This window comes from Phasianus colchicus, chromosome 2 (assembly GCF_987193195.1).
Source record: "Phasianus colchicus chromosome 2, bPhaCol1.hap1.1, whole genome shotgun sequence".
Taxonomy (NCBI): domain Eukaryota; kingdom Metazoa; phylum Chordata; class Aves; order Galliformes; family Phasianidae; genus Phasianus; species Phasianus colchicus.
In genome coordinates, this window is record NC_143437.1 from 61,093,560 (window position 1) to 61,112,324 (window position 18,765).

The following is an 18,765-nucleotide window of genomic DNA, read 5'->3' on the forward strand; positions in this document are numbered from 1 at the left end:
AATACTATCTATGCTCCAACTGCAACTGTAATCATCTTTGTTTAGTTAGCAAAATGTAATCAAGCTGTTTTTGAAATTGCTATCAATGTTCTTCCTTGCTAGGCTACACGTTCTTCCCCACAAAAACTGACTATTACATTGAAAGTAGATGTTAAAAAACAAGCCAACACCAACAAATGGAAGTGTACCTAGAGGCTAAGGAGAGGCAAAGTATAGAAAGAGCTGCAATCAGATCCCACTGTTACCTTCTTCAGGGACTTTACAAATAACAGATTAAGATTATTTTCATTTTCCCTTAATCATCCTTAATCATCATTGATGATTAAGGTTCTCCACTCAGCACTGAGGAACAAGTCTCAGGACATAGCTAGCTGTATTTCAAGGTGGTTTTTTTTTTTTTTTGTTTGTTTGTTTGTTTGTTTTAAGTCAGTCTAACACACACACACAACCATGAGGATGTTCCTCCTGCATATTTACTAGTTATATTATAGAAGAAGTCCCATAAATATAACAATCCTTTGCTTTTCCCATCTAGGAAAAAAATGACTTTCCCCCATGCTACTGTTCAGAAAGAGCTCTCCTCTAGTTCTCTTCAGCTAGGTATTGTTCCTTCAAAACTGCACAGGGAACACTGAGCAATCTCCAAATGGCTGTAGGATTGATAAGCGTTTTTCTCTCCCTACCCCCTCAATCATGCCGTGTTACTCAGTCCTTCCATTCTCTCTCCACTGTGCCACTTCCTGCAGCACACTGCAATATTAAATCAAGGCAAATTGGATTAAAGGGGTTATAAATAATGCATATTTAACTTGGATCAATTCTATAATCCAGTTCAAATAATTCTCATGTTCCATCATCCCAATGGAGAGAAAGGTCTAGGAGTGAAAGTGAGCAGCTAAGGAAGCATGAGTTAGAACAAATACCTTCAGGTTTCTCTCCTCCCAGCAATGGGTTCATGAGGAAAGGCAGAATACAATAAAAACAAGATGATTCTTGCTTCTCATCTGATTTGAACTGTAGAGTGAAAACTAGGCTAAGCCCTAGTATTTGGTATTTTGCTAATCAACAGGCAAGTGCCAGAAATGAAATGTGTCAAAAGGAAATAAAATATGAGAAAACACAGCCTTGGATTATAAGAAAACTTTTAATGTAAATAAATAGCATGCAGAAGAACACAGTTCGGGTTCTTATTGTATGTTCATTTTCACATCTTTATCTTTGATGTCTTGAGTACTCAATGTTTGTTGAATGGATACATTCCAGAAAGAAAACATAAACATAGAAGTTAGTTGTGTGGTAAGAATGCATAGTTTCAGTCATAAAAGCTATACTTCTAGACCAATTCAGATTTTTTCCAACACTAAAACCAAGCATTGCATCATAATTAAATCCCAACACACTAACCCTGCCACGCCAGTATTGGAAAACACCTGAAGTTGTGGAAAACATCTAGACTTCTGTCTATGGAGTGCAACCTCACCCAGTCTTAAAATGCCACTGGCGTCTTGCTTTACTCTCAGTTTCTTACATAATCTCTCCTACTATTCCTAGTGAAGCTGCATCTGTTTTGAGGCCAGAAAGGTAAGGCAATCTCATAGATAATCTTTCTTGAGAACACTGACACTCCAATACTTTTTATGTTTTCAGCTTGCTTAATTTCCCCAACTTCTCAAAAGCTTGGTTTGTTAAGATACATTTTCTTAGTGAACTGCTATTGCAGCTTTACTCTAACCCTGAATATAGAGGCTGATTTCAGGCTTAGTAATCCTAATTACACAGACCAGTTTATTTCCATAACTATTCCTCACCACTGGCTTCAGAAATCCTGCTGGCTTCAGAAATCTTCAAAAACAGTTGAAAATCTTCTCATTATTATTGTAAAAGCTGTATGTTTAAAGAGGACAATTAAATATGTTGTAAAGCTAGCACTAAATCCTGCTTCTTGTGTGCATTTCTATTGAAGCCTGTAGGAGTTAGCATGGAAGTAAAATGAAATCATTGTGTAATAGTCCTAATGTTATGCAGTGGTTAAAACCATAACAAAACACAGATGTACTCAAATGCAGCCAGGGTAACCAGCAATCAAATAGAGAACACTGCTTTTCTGTACCTACAGAAATAAAATTACAAGAGGTCGAATCTATTGATACTTTTGTTTTAAATGTACAAAAGCTTGCCATTGCACTGGAAAAAGGAAAAACTTCATCTATAGCCTGACACTCAATAGCAGCTCACAAGATGTAGTAACTTGAAAAAGAGAAAAACACTCTTGTATTGTATACACGGTCGCTAGGTGACCACTAAGTGCAGAGCTCTTCTTTCAAGCATTCAAAGGCAGGGAAGGCCACAAAGATCAGACATACAGGCTGTAACTACAGTTTGTACAGGGTGACTAGTTCTGTAACACTCTTTTAACCTCACCATGGCAAGAGGTGGTGTATTTATCTGCAGGGCAGCTGTGCCAAAACCAGCCTCTGTTGTACAAACATCAGGACAGAACATAGGAGCACAGTCTGGATATATGCTGTATACATTGCTGCTAATTATAAGGATCCCTGGGTCTTAATGGAGTGGACCATAACATGACCCAGGAGGTCCCCCTCATCCTTCACATCTGAGACAGATTTTGATTACCTATAGATGGAGCTGTGCTGCACCCTAACTTTTTGTGGAAACCTTGAAAACGACAAGAACATTTCTTCAAACCAAAGGATAATCCCTTTTTTATCTTCAGGAAAAGAGCTGTTTCACTGCGATAAATACCTGGATGTATCTCGATCAGTTCCAGCAGAAATAATAAAAATCTCTTAATGAACAACATCCAAGTGCTACTTTATTACAGAATTGTCAGCAAGGGATAGAACAAGAAGCTGACCGGAAGTTCAAAAGTGAAAAAAATCCTACACAACTCCAAGGATTAATTAGAGGTCCCAGGTATCGACATGTTCTGTTACACTTATAAAAAACACTCATCCCTCCAAAAATGAAATTTTACAGAGCAGCCCTGAACAAGAGAGATACCTCCTGTATCAGGTTCTGTAAGTTGTGGTATTTGGGGAAAGGTGTCTTGTTTCTTCATCGGCAGTATACAAAACATTCACACACAACCAGTCTGAGGAATTTCCACGGACATTAAAAAAACAACAACAAAAAAAAAACCCAACATTATCAGCCCATGGTAAGCTCAGTTCTTCCAGAAAATACCATTTTCAGTGTGTAGAAGAAAACAAAGGCCTGAGAGACTCTCTCTTCAATAAATAAATAAGTAAATAAATAAATGAAACGAGGCAGCATTCCAAAAAGGCTGCTGTCACCTCAGTAATGCACCAGTCCACATCTTTAAACTGACAAATAAATTATCCAAATGGTTTAACAGTTAAGACTTCCAAGTTCAGCTGGATGGAACTCAGCTTCTGACTCGTGTTCACTAACAGGACAGCTGGAAAGGTTAAAGACATCTGACAAAGACATTTTGAGTCTACTTAAAGCATCTAATCAGTAGGATTTTAATCTGAGCCTAATCCTTTGAATGCCCATTTGAGATAACTCATGTGAATTGGACAACATTATATCTGTGGGCTAGCATGAGGATTTGAAGAAAAGGGTGCATCACAGAGGAAGGGTGTGCAGAAATGAGTAAGATAGATATGCTCTTAGGAAAAAAAATGATGGATTAACCACACTTAGATACAGATATGCTGGAACGACACATTACACATAAGACTTACTGTCCTGAGCAATCTGCCAAAGAAGATGCAAGCCTGGTACAGTGCTCATTTGAGTGCTGAAAGGTTCTGACTTATTGTCTACCTCCACCCAGTTCCAGATACTTCTTTCTTGATGGAATCTAGATTTGTGCCAGTTATATGGTAGTTTCTGCTCACCCCTGACCATCTGTTGATGAGAACAACATGCCCATTTACAAGTTTAAAGCTGTTTGAAGCTGACAAACAGCACAGAAGTCACACTCTTCTACCTTGAAGGGAAGAAAACTAAAATCACAGAGTGTTAGAAAACACAGGTTACAGAATTATTACTACATTCAAGATTGTGCGTGGATGCTGATTGACAATTCGGATACTAATCTGGAACTGGCAAAGACTACAGAGATACAGCTATGAACAATTGTTTACACAAGATTTGAAATGAAGCATGCCACACACCGACAACAGAAAATAAATACAAAATTAAGAAACTGTAGCTGCATACGTGAAATGAAGGATCAGCAATTAGGCAAAAGGATTTACACTGCAAACAGCAAGAACCATCATGAGTTGACAAGACATCGAATGCCAGGCCAGTTCTACTTACTATTTTATCTCTTCTCTAAAGAGAAAGCTTGCTAGGGCAATTTATCAGATCATTGGCATGGAAGTAAATGGAAAAACAAAAAAACATCAAAAACACTACATCTGTTACTAGTTTTCCCCACTGCCAGGTCACAAGATCTTAGATTCTTGCTTAACTGCGGGCTTAAATGCAAGGCTCTCCCAGAGCAAACATTAATCTGAAGTATGCTCAATAATCCTACTGAGTCCACGGCTAAAAGCACAACTTGTGAGTCACAGAATAGTTGAGACTGGAAGGGACCTTTGGAGGTGATCTGGTCACCCCTACTCCACTGAAGGAGGACCACCTACAATAGGGTGCCCAGGACATCATCCAGATGGATTTTCAAGATGCCCTAGGAAGAAGACTCTACAACCTCTCTTGGCAACCTGTGCCAGTGGCTTGTTCACCTGTGCAGCATAGAAATGCTCCTTGATGGTCAGGGAAAACCTCTTGTGTTCTGGCTCTAGGCACCACTGAAAAGAGCCTGGTTCTGTCTTCTCTGTACCTTTCCCCTTCAGGTATCTGTAGGCACTGATGAGATTCTCCCCAAGTCTCTTCTTCCCCACCACAGAGCCTGGTTTAGCAATAGGGAACAGTATAATAGTTTAAGGACCAGTATTTTAGTTTAGCAGTAAAGCCTTCCAGCTTGGCTTTGCTTGATGTGTGAATGGCCTTGTTTCTCTCAACTATCTGGCTTCACAGAAGCACTGAAATCACTTTTATCTTTGCATCCACAAGGATGCAAGGACTTTTTTCTTGAATTTCACATGTATTGTTTTTGGTTATAGTGCACCAACATAGAAGTTGTTCATTATGGTATAAGAAGCAATGGAAATTTGCCAAATTGGGGAAAAATAACTAATGGTCAGCCAAAAGTTGCCATAATGAAGCTGAGGATGGTAAAATGAAGAGGAAATAGGTGGCCTAAGACCACTGGAGGCCTTCTACCATGCATGCCCAGAAGGACATTAGCATACATTAATAAAATTCTTGGAAAAGAATGAATATGTTTGCAAATGTATTGCATATGTGTATCTTAACTGTTTAAATATAAAACATGAACACTGAAAGTATGCTTAATTTGTCAAGTCACCCAGTAAATATTGTGAGAAATAAAGGAGTGTTGCTTTCTAACACCACACTGGGATTAGAGCGTTTGATTTCCGATTTTGGATGACACTCAGGCTGAACAGCCACTCCTTATAAAAGAAACACTCCAGTCCCCTCACCATCTTTGTGGCACTACAGTGGGCTCCTACCAGTAGGTCCTTGTCTCCCTTGAATAAGGGCCCAGAACTGGACACACACTCCAGGCGTGGCCTCACCAATGCTGAGCATAGAGTTACAGACACCTCTGAGCTTGTTAATATTGTCAGATCAGTAACTACTGAGATAATGCAGGAAAAGGTGGCAACCACTGCTACTTCTCAAGTACAGGCTTATTCTACCAATTCCAAAAATAACATTTCATTTGGAACCAAGATTACCCAGTGAAAACCAACCACCTGTCAGAATATATAAATTACTAGCTCAGTTATATCTAACAGGCATGCATCTTCTTCTAGCTTCCTTCATTTCACCATGACTTGCAAAAACAGAACAAAGCAAGACATTCAGATTCTTTTTAAGTCACATAGGACTGATTTTACATTGCCTTCCCTCAGTTTTACACAGCCTTAATCTTTTAGCATCTCCCTTCCACAAAATACTAGGCATTCCACAAGAAAAAAGAAAATTCAGATTTATTCCTAAAGATGCTTTCGACATATGACAAATACTTATTTTAGATGAAAAGCTTCTATTAAAAGTTTTAGTTAAAAACTGGAAGTTACTTGATTTTGGAGGTGGTGTTGGAACGTGTTTGGGCCAAATATACAACAAATTTTCCAGGTTTAATTTTTATTGTTAATGACTTAACACATTAGTATCTTTGCATCATCATTCTATGTATTTTTAAAATCATTTATAGGCAGATGGACTGCAAGGAATGTGAATGAGGAAAGCCAGCTCATGCTGTAGGGAGGAACACATGGTTCTGGCATACTAAAAATAAAAAGAAAGCATTAACACACCATATGCTGCAACAGCAAGTAGTATTAGATATGTTCCAATAACACCAGTGATGGTAAAAGTTCAGACCTACTAAAAAAAGTTGACTTGTCAGCTACCTCTGCCATTCATGTGATTCACTGTAAAAACTCATTTGTTTATATCTAACAATTTAGTTTCTTTCATTTTACATAAACATTAGGATAACATGCCTAGTTGAAGAGTTAACAAAGTTATTAGACATGTCAGAAAAATTGAAATACATCTGGCAAAACGAATTTCAGTTTATACACGGCCCATGACTTAAATTACTGTCTTTGCACTGCAGCTGCAGTATCTGCCTATGCTGAAAGTTCTGTTTTAAAGTCTGCATTAACACTACAATATAGACACACATTCCCTCTCAAGCTGTGCAACAGAAGCAGTAAAAAACAAAACAAAACAAAAAACAAAAGGGAGCTCTTCACTAAAGTAATTGCTTGTAAGATCCTTTGTTATCACAAAGCAAAGTAATTTCAGCTCCGGTAATTCTCAAGTAACTTCAATTGCTTGGAAACCACAGGCAACACAGGTCTAAGAACATAGCTTGTATGCAAGCACATAGTGAGCACTCAATTCTTTTTTTTTTTTTTCCCCCTATGCTTTCAAACTGAGGATAGGAAGCACAGATGGATTATTTTTTAGAATGTGTCAGTTAATGATCTTCTGGGAGAAGGCTAAAGTGACTTAGGAGAAGCAAATCTTTTAGGCAATAGAAACCCTTCAAATTGCCACACAACAGACAGGATCTAGAGATGGCAGCATGGGTGGAATTGGGTGAAGAACTCTTAATTTAGTGCCACCACATCCTTGGGCAAATCTTAATTTGTTCTTCCAGTTTACAAAATGATGGTAGCTTCAGGACTGACAGCAAAACTTCTCAATGTCAGTCTTGCTGAAGTGCTCATTCATTATTACAGTAATCATCTCCAAGTAGAGATATACACATGAAGACAATCACTACATTTTCTATAGTTTTTCTTCTTTTCTCTTGGTGTCAAAAGAGAAGTCTGCCAGTAAACTTTAGTCATCTTCTTTGTATCAAAGTCATTGAATCAAAAAATCAAAATAGGACCCTTTGCTCAACAGCTTTAACTGCAGCCCACCAGAAAACAGGGAGGGAGGAAATGCAATAGATTTAATCCACATTAAAAAGCATCAGTAAATCACCATTCTGCAGTTTAGCCTGCAAGGTGGCCTAGCATCAGCAAAAACACACTTAAGAATGTTTTCATTAGTGAAATATGTTGAGGAAAGGTAGATTTTAAATATAAGACCCATGGTTTAAGTTTTGTAGATTTTACCTGAAGGGTCTTAAGTATACTGAACTATTTAGAAGTACAGCTTCAAGATTCAAGGCAAAAAAATTCCACATTTGTCTTCATTTCAGAAGATAAGTTTTGTTAGCATTCAGTGATTATCCAAAGTCTGGAGAACAAAATAAAACCAAAGCAACTCAGTGGTTTATTCAATAATATTTAGTTTATTACACAAGAAATTATTCAAGTGAAGTTTAGATGGCTCAAATAACGTGAAGAGACTACTGCTACAGGCATAAGCAGGGAAATGAGGATACTTAACAGCAACAGAAAGTGCTAAGATGCCCTTGCGTCAATGTTACTAAAGGGACAATGGAATGAATAGATCTCCTGTAATTTGCTTTATCTCAGTGTAGATATTGCAGTGTATGAGAACTTTGTACTTCAGTTTCTGGTAAGAAATTGGTGGTCTATATTAAAAGATCAGCATCAATAAGGACTAAGAATAGGCCTCCTAATACGGCATTTCCAGGTTCAGAAATTTGATACAGTGGATTTATGGAAATTCCTACTCAAAAGAAAAGGATTTGTGACATTTTGATCATAACCACTGCCGTGAATCCAATTTTTGATATTTAACTGTTTAACTATTAGATTGTTACTAAACTCTTAAATCTTCTTGGCAATTGTTAGGGAACCTTGGTAAGCAAATAGTCAACCTTCTTATTCAAACAGCTTGAGCAGAAAACAATAGCTTAATAACCATTGCTGACATGAGTGTAATCTGACAAATAGAGTTACAAGGCCACCACATTATTTTTCCTACTACATTTTCACCAAGGCACACTTTTTCTGCAGTCTTTCAAAAAACTCATTTCATCCTTGAAAGCTCTGAACTTCATTTCAATCAATACTACTTAGTTGTGCTATGAGTTTTCATTGAATAAAGCTTTTCAAACCAATCCAGAAAACAGATCTGATACAACCGAATAATCCCAGTAACAATCCCAAGAATTTCAAAATGAAGTTTTCTTTAAGTACATTCTATCCTTGCTTACAACCCCATATAACACTTAGGTAAAAGATTAAAGGATTAAATGCAGAAGTCTTCCTCAGTATTTCAGGTAAATCATTAAAGAGCAGCGCTAAATACAAGTATTCAAGTTCAAAAAATTAATATTTTCCTACATTGCCTAAGGCTACCGTTCCCATACATTGACATTATTGTGCTAATGATATAGTGTGACTACTAAAATAATTTTTCAGTGCTTAAAGGTTCCTGGTTTCAAGAAATGCCATTTCAACTCTGCACAACTACAGAATCCTAAAACAGCTGAGGCTAGAAGAGACTTCGAATGATCATCTAGTTAGTCCAACTTTTAATAGGAAATGGGAGTCAAGATGGTATTATTCACCACTCTGCCCAGTTATGTCCTCAAAACCTTCCATGTGGACATCGACTCACTGATAGAATTTTTTTTTATTATCTTGGTTTCAGCTGTGACAGAGTCAGTCTTCATAGTATCTGGTATAATGCTATGTTTTGGCTTCAGGAGAAAACAATGCTGATAACACACCAATGTTTTAGTTGTTGCTGAGCAGTGCAGATCCAAGGATGTTTCAGCTTCTCCTACTACCCTGCCAGCAAGAGGATCTAGGGGTGCAAAGAACTATGAAGGGATAGAACCAAGACAGCTGACCCAGTCTGGATAAGAGGACATTCCACACCATATGACATCATGTAGAACTATAAAACTGAGGGAGATGGCTGGGAGAAACAGCTGCTGCTCAGGGACAGGCTGAGCATCAGTCAGCAGGTGGTGAGCAATTGCACTGTGTATAATTTGTTTTCTAAGTATACATACAGTAATGAGATATATAATGGTAATGATATACCAATATATTTATATTTATCATGACTATTATTTTTCTCTTCCTTTTCTGTCTCAGTAGGTAAGTAATTTTCATTTCAACTTACAGATCTACTTTGGTTTCCCCTCACCTTCGATTCTCTCCCCTTATCCCACTAGGAGCAAACAGCTGTATGGTGCTAAGCTGCCTGTAAACTTAAACCACAACATACAGTAAATGTAAAATTATTCTTATGATATTAGGCTGAATGCTTAGAAATAAACAGATTTCATAAGAACATCAATTTAAAGTAACCATATGTAGATGGTAACAATTACTGTCAAAGAAGACAGTTTGAGAATGTAATGAAAAACCTCACTTTTTTCAATCAGTTTGATCTCAAAAATACAACAGAACATAAAAGAAAAATCTTTAAGTATATAGAGAACAAACTTCCTTGGGATGTGCTGAGAAGTACTGACTAATTACTGTGGTCATTAATATACCATCTAACATCTATATATAAACTATGAACTCAAGTGTAGATTGACTGTAGCTCCAGCCAAGACTGAGCAAGTATATGCTCTACAACACCAGTTACTCCAGGAAAGAACTATTAATAAGAGATAATGGTTTAAGAGGTTCTCTGCGAGCATTTCTTGAGCAGACTCTGTTGGATTGCAGCTTAATTTCTTTTTCTTTTTTCTTTTGTAGACCCAGAGTTTGGCTACAGGATTCTAAACTAACAATCTGGAAAAAAAGTAACAAGAGGTCTATTCATGGGCTTTTACCAGTCAGTAGTTATTAATGAGCAATAATACTAGGTATACTGGTAGACAAAAAAAGTTAGACATGAGCCAGGTAGAAATCAGTGGTTGTATCTCAGAAAGCCAATTGTACCTTTTGCTACCTTAAAAACCAAACCAACAAACAAGAACAACGTGTGGCCAGCAGTGAGGGAAACAACTGTCCCCTTCCATTCCACTCTTGTGAGACCCCATCTGGACTACCATGTTCAGCTCTGGGCCCCCCAGCACAAGAAGGACATGGAGCTGTTGGACCAAGTCCAGAGGAATCCACAGAGATGATGATAGGGCTGGAGCACCTCTACTACAAAAGAAACATTAAGGGAGTTAGGCTAGTTCAGCTTGGAGAAGAGGAGGCTCCAGGGAGGCCTCCTTTGTGGCCTCTAAAAGGGACTTGATGCCTCAGTTGCTTATGCTTAGTATCAAGAGCTTCCTTGCAAAGGAACTTTTTCCACCACAAGCTCAAAGGAAACATTTCAGTAGCTCTCAGTACTGCTCAACATTGGCAGAAAAAAAAAAAAAGTTCTGTAATTAATACTAAACTCTTCAAACTAATTATTTGAATCTTCCTTTGTCATGAAGTAAAAATGTATTTTCATGAAAACAGAGAAGATCTAAGGAGGTAGAATGTAGGAAGCTAAGAGATTGTTATTGATACAGCCTAAAACACCAGTTAAATTGCTTTTCAATTTAGTTACTTATCTCAAGTAGGAGATACACCTTACATAAAATAAGCATCATCAACAAGTTTGTAGTATCCTTCACTTGGTAAACAACGGACAGCAATAAAGGTTATCCCATGAAGTATTCGTCTGCTTGTGAAAACAAAGCAAAACAAAATGTGACAAATATTCTGATAAATTATGCATGCTTGTATACAAAGCATGAACGACCTTTAAGGCTCTTACAGTTATTAAACTGGATCTCATTTATTAAAACACATACTAAAGCAATGTTGAAAGATAGCAAAGGCAGTCCAAAATCAAAGTCTTCAAGACAGACAAACTAAATTTGGATTCAAAATTTACTTAACAGAAAGACTGTTGATCAAAGCATAATTAATCACATCTTGAATATAAAAACCCTAGAGCCAAAATAAGTGCACACAACACATTGAGGACTGGAAAGTGTACACAGTATATAGCATATTGGTTAGCTTTGATGATGGTTGCCACATTGTTGCAGCCTTGTATTAACAAGACTGCAAGTCAGGCAGTGTTTCCATGGAGATGTAATACCTTTTATTAGACTAACATAGATGGAAAAAAAATCTGATGTGTGTCTAGGCACATAAACTCTTGAGGTCACTGTGTGACCTAAAGCTTGCCTGGAATCGTGTCCCATTATAAGCCAGCCTAATAAAAGATGATTACCTCCCTTCACAAGCCTTGTCCAATATATATTATTATACCAAGTGCAGTCTCTGGGAAGAAATGATAGCAAAGATCAGGATACTGGTTCAGTATGAGTCATGTACAGTGACCTGTCTTCAATACAACACATCATCTCTCAAAACTGTTGCAGCCCTGCATTGAAATGTCATTGGCAGACACAAACAAACAAAAAACAAACAAACAAAAAACAACCTACAAACTATGCCTAACAAGCAGAAAGCTTACAGAGTGACATGAAAGCACATTTGGGGAACTACTTAGATTGAGGGAGTGGTATCCTACCTGTTTAAGCCTGAAACACAAAGCTAAGTAAGAAGGCAGCAGAACCAGGAAGAATTTCCTGGGAAATTGGGAAAACAAAATTTTCTTACAGCAGTGTTTATTTTTAAAAAAAGTTCCTATATTACAGGAGTTGTGTTTCTCTTAGAGAGAAGAGCCAACATAAGCTAAGTAGCAACCCAACCTGAATAGATGGCAGTTGGAAAAAGAAAGTTCAAGCTAGTCACCTTCTCAGCTCTCTGAATCAGCTTTAGCACTTGGCTCTTTAAGGAAGTATTCAAATGCCTCGAAAAGGTCTCAGTAAGATACCAGTTTTCAACCGGTTCCTTGGCTTTCATTGCCAAGATTTTTCTGAGAAAAGCATCAAGTCGCACTAGAACAAATTAGGCATTTCAAATTTCCCAGCTTTATTTCACAATAAAGGATATAAGCCTCTGCTTAAGGTGTATTCTCATAACACAGCTGCACATCTGACAGATCTTCAACAAGCATTATGCATTTTATAACTGATATTGAGTTAGGTTGCTCATCTTGAAAAGTTTTCCTGTTCTACCTTCCAAATACTTCAGGATACAGAAGCCATGGGCAAACTTGACTTAGCAGAATAACCTAACAGTAATAGTAGTAAATGGCAATCTCCATTTACTAGTGTCTGGTAAGTGTTTCTCATACTGCAGAGATGACTGTGACTAGTCAGAGAGCAAGACTAGAACACATCCATCTATCTAAACATTCCTAAGACGATGTGGAAGTATAATATTTAAAAACAATGAACAAAGCAAGGATATTGCCTGAGTACGTAAGATTAAGTTACTTTTCTTTTTGACAGCAACTCTCCTTTCATAAAGGAGTGGTATTAGCATTTGCCAAAACCGTATTGTTCTTGATTTGCTAAGCTCCTCATATTGCAAAACATTATGAAAATAACCTAAAAAGAAAAGTCAGAACTTGAATTGTAGCATCTCTTTGTCTAAATAAGAAGGACAAACAGAAGAGTCAAGACCTGCATTAGCAAATATAAAATTAACAATATACTCAGCTGTTAGAAATGGACACAGCCAAGGCTCTTGCAACCTTCTGAAAGAAAATAACAACAAACAAAACACAAAAGCCATACAAAGATCCAAACCAAACAAAACCACAAACAAACTGAAGTTGATCCCAAATGGATCAAGGCAGTGGGAAGAGGTGAAATAGAGAAGAAAATCTCCCCTTTGAAATTTGATAGCCCAAGGTAATACTCAAGTATAAATGATAATTGCAGTTTTCAAGTTTGGACAAAACTGTGAAGTCATTTAAACAAACAAGAAGCCTTCACCACACCTTCAAGAGCAGCAACCTCAAAAAATCTTAAGGCTATATTTTCAGTTTCTCTAAGTAACTACTGCCCAGATCAACTGCAAGTCAACTGAACTATTCATCTTGATATCCACTGAGAAACTACTAGAAACACAAAGTCGCTAATATGTAAGTTCTTCAGCATAAGTCAAAGTAATCAACACTTGAAAACTCTTATATTCCCTTCCTCTAGTCAAGAAAAAATAAACCCACAACTGAGGAACTAAGAAGAACAGCGGGTTTTGGTAGTAAAAGAAATTAAGAGGAGGAAGATGTTAAAGAAATTGAAAGTGAAATACATGACAATTGTACTTCACCATAATCAGACAAGCTTATATTAGGCAATGTAAACGTAAACCTACACTGTTTTTCCTCACTCCTACACAATATCTTCTTTTTTTCAGAAAGTACAGAATATTTTTGCAGATAGACTTTTTATAATCATTTCTAAAGACTGCAAATGAATTCTAAATTGTAACAGGAAAAGTTACTTCATATGTTAAGATGAATTTAAAAATTAATGACAGAAGCAGCTGAATGCAAAAAAACTCACAAATATGAGTCTTAATATTGATGTGAAACTTGCCACAGTATTGAGAACATTTTTTTCCACTAGGAAAAGATAGATTGTTTATTCAGACAATTTGTGGAAAAAAAGAAAATAGAATGGCACCACTTTGAATGCATCTATCAGAAAATAAGTTAATTAGAACAGTTTTGCTGGTTTGAGCAGCAGCTTACGTACTTATGGAAATGCTTCTAAATTGCATTCTAATGAGCAAAGAGAAGCTTCTGAGAAAAACTGAAGTGGAAGGAAACTCTGATGAGTGCTCATGAAATAAACTTACAATCTTTAGGAAGAGGAACATCAGGCCAAAAACATAATTAAAACAAAAACAAATTCAAAGAATTGATAAGGCAGATCTTCTCAGATGCAAAAATGCTCTATATCACATTAATGAATTAGAAAGCAGATACAGAATCATAGAATTGTTTGAGTTGGAATGGACCCAAAAAGGCCATCTAATCCAACTCCCTTGCACTGAACTGGGACACCCATAGCTCAGAGCCTGGTCCAGCCTGACCTTGAATGTCTCCAAAGACAGGGCTTCCACCATCTCGCTGAGCAACCTGTTCCAGTGTCTCATCAGCCTTAATGTAAAATATTTCTTCCTTATATCTGTTGTAAATTTTCCATTGTTTCAAACTAGGGGCATACTCTAAAGTCTCTTAAGGTCATTCATGAGAGGTGCTCTTCAGAAAAAAAAAAAAAAAAAAAAGGTGAAGAAAAAAGAACAAAATACCATCAACAAAATCCAATAAACCAAAAATAATAATCCACACCCAGAAGAGAAAGAGCGATAGATAGACAAAAGATTCAGATGCATTAAAGTTTCAGATAGATGCCAATACTATAAAGGCATTCGGGCAACTTTCCATGCTCTCTTTTAAGGGGGAATTCACATTTATCCTGTGGATCTGTTATGGATTATAATGCTCAATACTTGTCATACTATTTCCATATTTACATGCTGTATTGAAATTACCACACCACCACATCAGACAAAAACTTGTAAGCACCACTAATTTATAACAGACATCTTATTTAAGAGGTGCATTGAGGAACCCTAATATATTCCAGTTACAGAACGATCCACAAAAATAACATGGAAAAGCTTAGAATCTTTTAATAACTTACAGAATTTCAGAAACATAATATCTTAGAAGTGAGTGACAAATTGTTTTCTCACAACTCTTTTAGAATTGAAATGATTTCACTTCATTTCACTTGATTTAATTGAACACTAAGTATTATTCAAAACTACACTATATTTTTGCCATCACATGGTGTGGTTTCTGGAATCAGAGTAACTGAAAGGCAGCACTGCATTGCCTCTTGGTCAAAGAAGACTCCACCAGTAGGAAAAATGGAAGAAAGGAAGGACTTCAACTCCTTCTTTTCCCCCCAGCACACATAAATCTCAAACGACAAAGATGTAAGGGTGATGATAAAGAACAAGGGCTGCAGTTAACCAGCCTGACTTACTTAGTGACAATTCTGAAAGTTACCAAATAAAAACCATACACTCTGACCACATAAACCAAGATCCTCTCCTTTCAGTGATACCCAGATAGCACCTGTCAGTATGCAAGATTTAAAAAACTAATGAAGAGAAAAATCAAATCTCCAACCAAGCAGACCCTCAGCAGAGGCTGCCCATTTATCACAGTTCTGAAGTCCTATGTGCTACAAAAACTGTGTCTCGATAGCATACTATGCCTGTCTCTCAAGTGACACAAACCACACATTTAACAGATCAACCAGAACTCACTGTTCTTGACATGTCTTCCTACAAGCAACTTCTCAGTGAATTCCTACTCTTTCTCCAACCACTAATTTACCTTTCAACTCCTAATCGGTTGGGGTGCAGTCAAGCTGTCCTGCACCTGACTTGAAGGGCCCTGTCCCTCTCCAGAGGACACGAAGTAAACACACGCATTGTGCAGACTTCACAAAGGCACAGGACTATCTGTTACCCGTGATCAGCTGTCATCTCTGAATGCCAGCACAACTGATCAGCCGCAGCCACCGCGATACCTCTGACCTTAAGGAAGTTCTGAAAGACAAAAAGAAAGAAAGAAATCAGAATGAGGAAGGCAAGCATACTGTCAATCGGCACGTTTCATCCCCAGCACTCACATATGCCCCAGCGTGATCGCGCTTCAGCCCCTCGCAGGCAAGGGCCACCCGCACAGCTGGGCTCGCTGCCCCGGCAGGCAGAGATAGCGGCTGCACTCGGAGCAGGGCAGAGAGACGAAGCCCTGACTCTTCTTCCCCCTTGTCCCCCGGCAGATGTCACCCGGAATGCGGTCGTCTCCTTTCCCCAAACTGCTCTGGTCGATCACTGCGGCCAGCTCTTCGGTTCGGGGATCCTCCAGCTACGCCCGGACGCAGCCCGATGCCGTTCCCGGCTCCGCGCGGCGCCCGCTTTACTCTGCTCAGCCCGGCGGAGAGCGCCCCATAGCGGCCTCCCGCCGCATGGACACCAAAACGAGCCGCGCAGCGAAGCGCTAACCAATGCTTCCCATCCCTGAGAGGGGCGGAGGAAGCAGACGTACTCAGCCGAGGCGGAAGTGTCGGCGAAGGGAAATCGTGCCCTTAACCAAGATGGTGTAGGGAGCGTGCCCTTAGTAGGGTGTGTGAGCATCGCTCCTTCACTGCCTGCGCGCAGGTGTATGCGGTTGGTCAAATGCCCGTAGCTTGCAGTTCTTCGAAGGAACCACTAATATGTTCCTCCTGCTGGCAATTCGTTTCAATTGATACTGTGCTCTTCCTGTGCACCTCCTGTGCCTGGGAGCTCACAACCTTGCTATACGTTTGGCCTCCTACCTGTTCTCTGTTTCTGTGTGCAGCCTGCCTGGCTCATGCTTTTCTGCTAGCTGCTGCATGGTGAAGTTAATAGTACCTTATTATGGATGTGCTAAGAATTAAGCATTTGTTAGAGTTGGTGTCACAACTTCTATGCTAGGAAAAGGGCTACCAGTCTAGCCAGCAAGAGAACTGTTGTCATGCTGAGTGGTATGTGTTGCCACTGTTTTCATGTTTTACACATTTCCATATGGCAGAACTAGTCACCTGCATGTAGCAAACAGGACTTAAAATCCTTAAACTTTATCCCTGAAGATATGGGGGTTCTGGTTGACAGCGAGTAGAACATGAGCCATCAGTGTGCTCTGTTAGCCATGCCCTGGGGTGCACCAGGCCCAGCATTGCTGCCAGGCAAGGGGAGGGGTTGTCCCCTCTGGTCTGAGCTGTGTGTGTGGCCTCACCTCGAGCACTGGGTGCAGGTTTAGGTGCCACAACATAAGAAGGACATAAAACTATCAGAGAGTGTCCAAAAGAGGGCTACAAAAATGTTGAAGAATCTGGAGGGCAAGCTGAGTTGATGATGAAGGACAAGAGAGCGGTGTGCCTGGACAACTTTTGTGTGTCTGTGAATTAATTTTCTCAGAATTAGGAACCCAAATATCACATTCTCATGTTTATTTAAAGTAAATGTGTACTTTCTGTAACTGGCAATATTTAGCTATTTATATGTGCTTTTCTGCCTCAACTTGTACAGGAAGACACTAGTGCACATAGGATGAGACAAAAGTGCTTGAGGAATACCTGTCTTGCGTGAATATGTGAGGCATTCAAGCGTCAAAGGGTTACACGGTAGACTTAAGCTATATGCTTATAAGTATTTATTAGAAAGAGCAAGGAAAAAGAAAATTACACTGCTAGCAGTCATACATGCATAGAACGAGTTTATACCTGATCCAGTTGAGGATGTTGGATGAGATTAGAACAAATAGGAGATGAATCTTCATCCTAATGCGAAAGGCTAGAAATAATTTCAGTAAGATACAGATCTCAGCTTGAAACAGAATGATGGAAGAGCAGTAATAATGCCTGAATTGTGACACACAGAATCACAGAATGGCCAGGGTTAGAAGGGAGGGACCTCAAGGATCATGAATCTCCAACCGCCCTGCCACATGCAGGGCCACCAACCTCCCCATTTAATACTGAACGTTACACCATGAGAAGAAGTCAGAAAGAAAGACTATGTAACACTGAGATGAAGTTTTAAAGGAAGATGAAAAGAGGTTTGAGTTGTCATTGTAGAAAAAAAAAATTAAAAGAAGTGTTGTTGTGTCATGTTAGGTATCTGCAGAGTGCTTTAATTCTTCTTTGGTTATGTGTATCTTGAGTACTAAATATTATTTTAAAAATGAATTTTGTTAAGTGGTTACTGATGATGGCTGGATTTCATTTCCCAGTCTGGGTTGAAGAACAAATTGTATTGATATCAGTGGGACACAGTTACTCCTAGTGAAAGTTGTAGTATGAAAGTTAACAGAGTTCTTTTCTGAAGGGTCTCTGAGCTAAGAAGAATAATGTATTTTATTATGAAGTTTTTCATAGGTGGTTGGGACACTACAGGAAAGCTGAATATAGTAACTATGATTTTTTTTTTTTTTTTTTAGCTGCCATAAAATATAATAAATAAACAAGTTCTGAAGGTATTATCTTCAAAAGAGTACATTTTCAAAAAGGTAGGAAGCTGTTCATAGGTGACAATGTAAACCTTTTAGTTATCTGTGAATGACACTTCTGAGAAGATAAGTTTCAAAACTTTTTCAAGAGGATGAAGAATGGAATAACTCTACTAGAAAGATAAGACAGTCTTGACAAAGGAGTGATAGAAATTAGGAAAATAATAATGTGAAAAACAAGATCATGCATTGGGGCATCAGCTGCAAAACTTCTCTATATAATTAGGGCTCATCTGTAGAAAATGGAAGCCCTTGACAAGTACAGTATGACTAGGAGTCATGATTGGCATGATTTAGGTCAAGAAAGCAGAGGCA

General features: G+C 38.4%; 1 protein-coding gene across 1 annotated transcript in view; it reads right to left on the reverse strand.

Moving 5' to 3' along the window:
- Window positions 1–16,329, reverse strand: part of HSF2 (heat shock transcription factor 2) — a 40,985-nt gene extending 24,656 nt beyond the window's left edge. The window contains exons 1-2 of the mRNA XM_090135838.1: window positions 16,049–16,329; window positions 15,886–15,965 (exon numbers count right to left, since the gene is read on the reverse strand). The gene's annotated coding sequence lies outside the window, so the exon portion shown is untranslated. The remainder of the gene's footprint in view (window positions 1–15,885; window positions 15,966–16,048) is intronic.
- Between the last annotated feature and the right edge of the window lie 2,436 nt (window positions 16,330–18,765).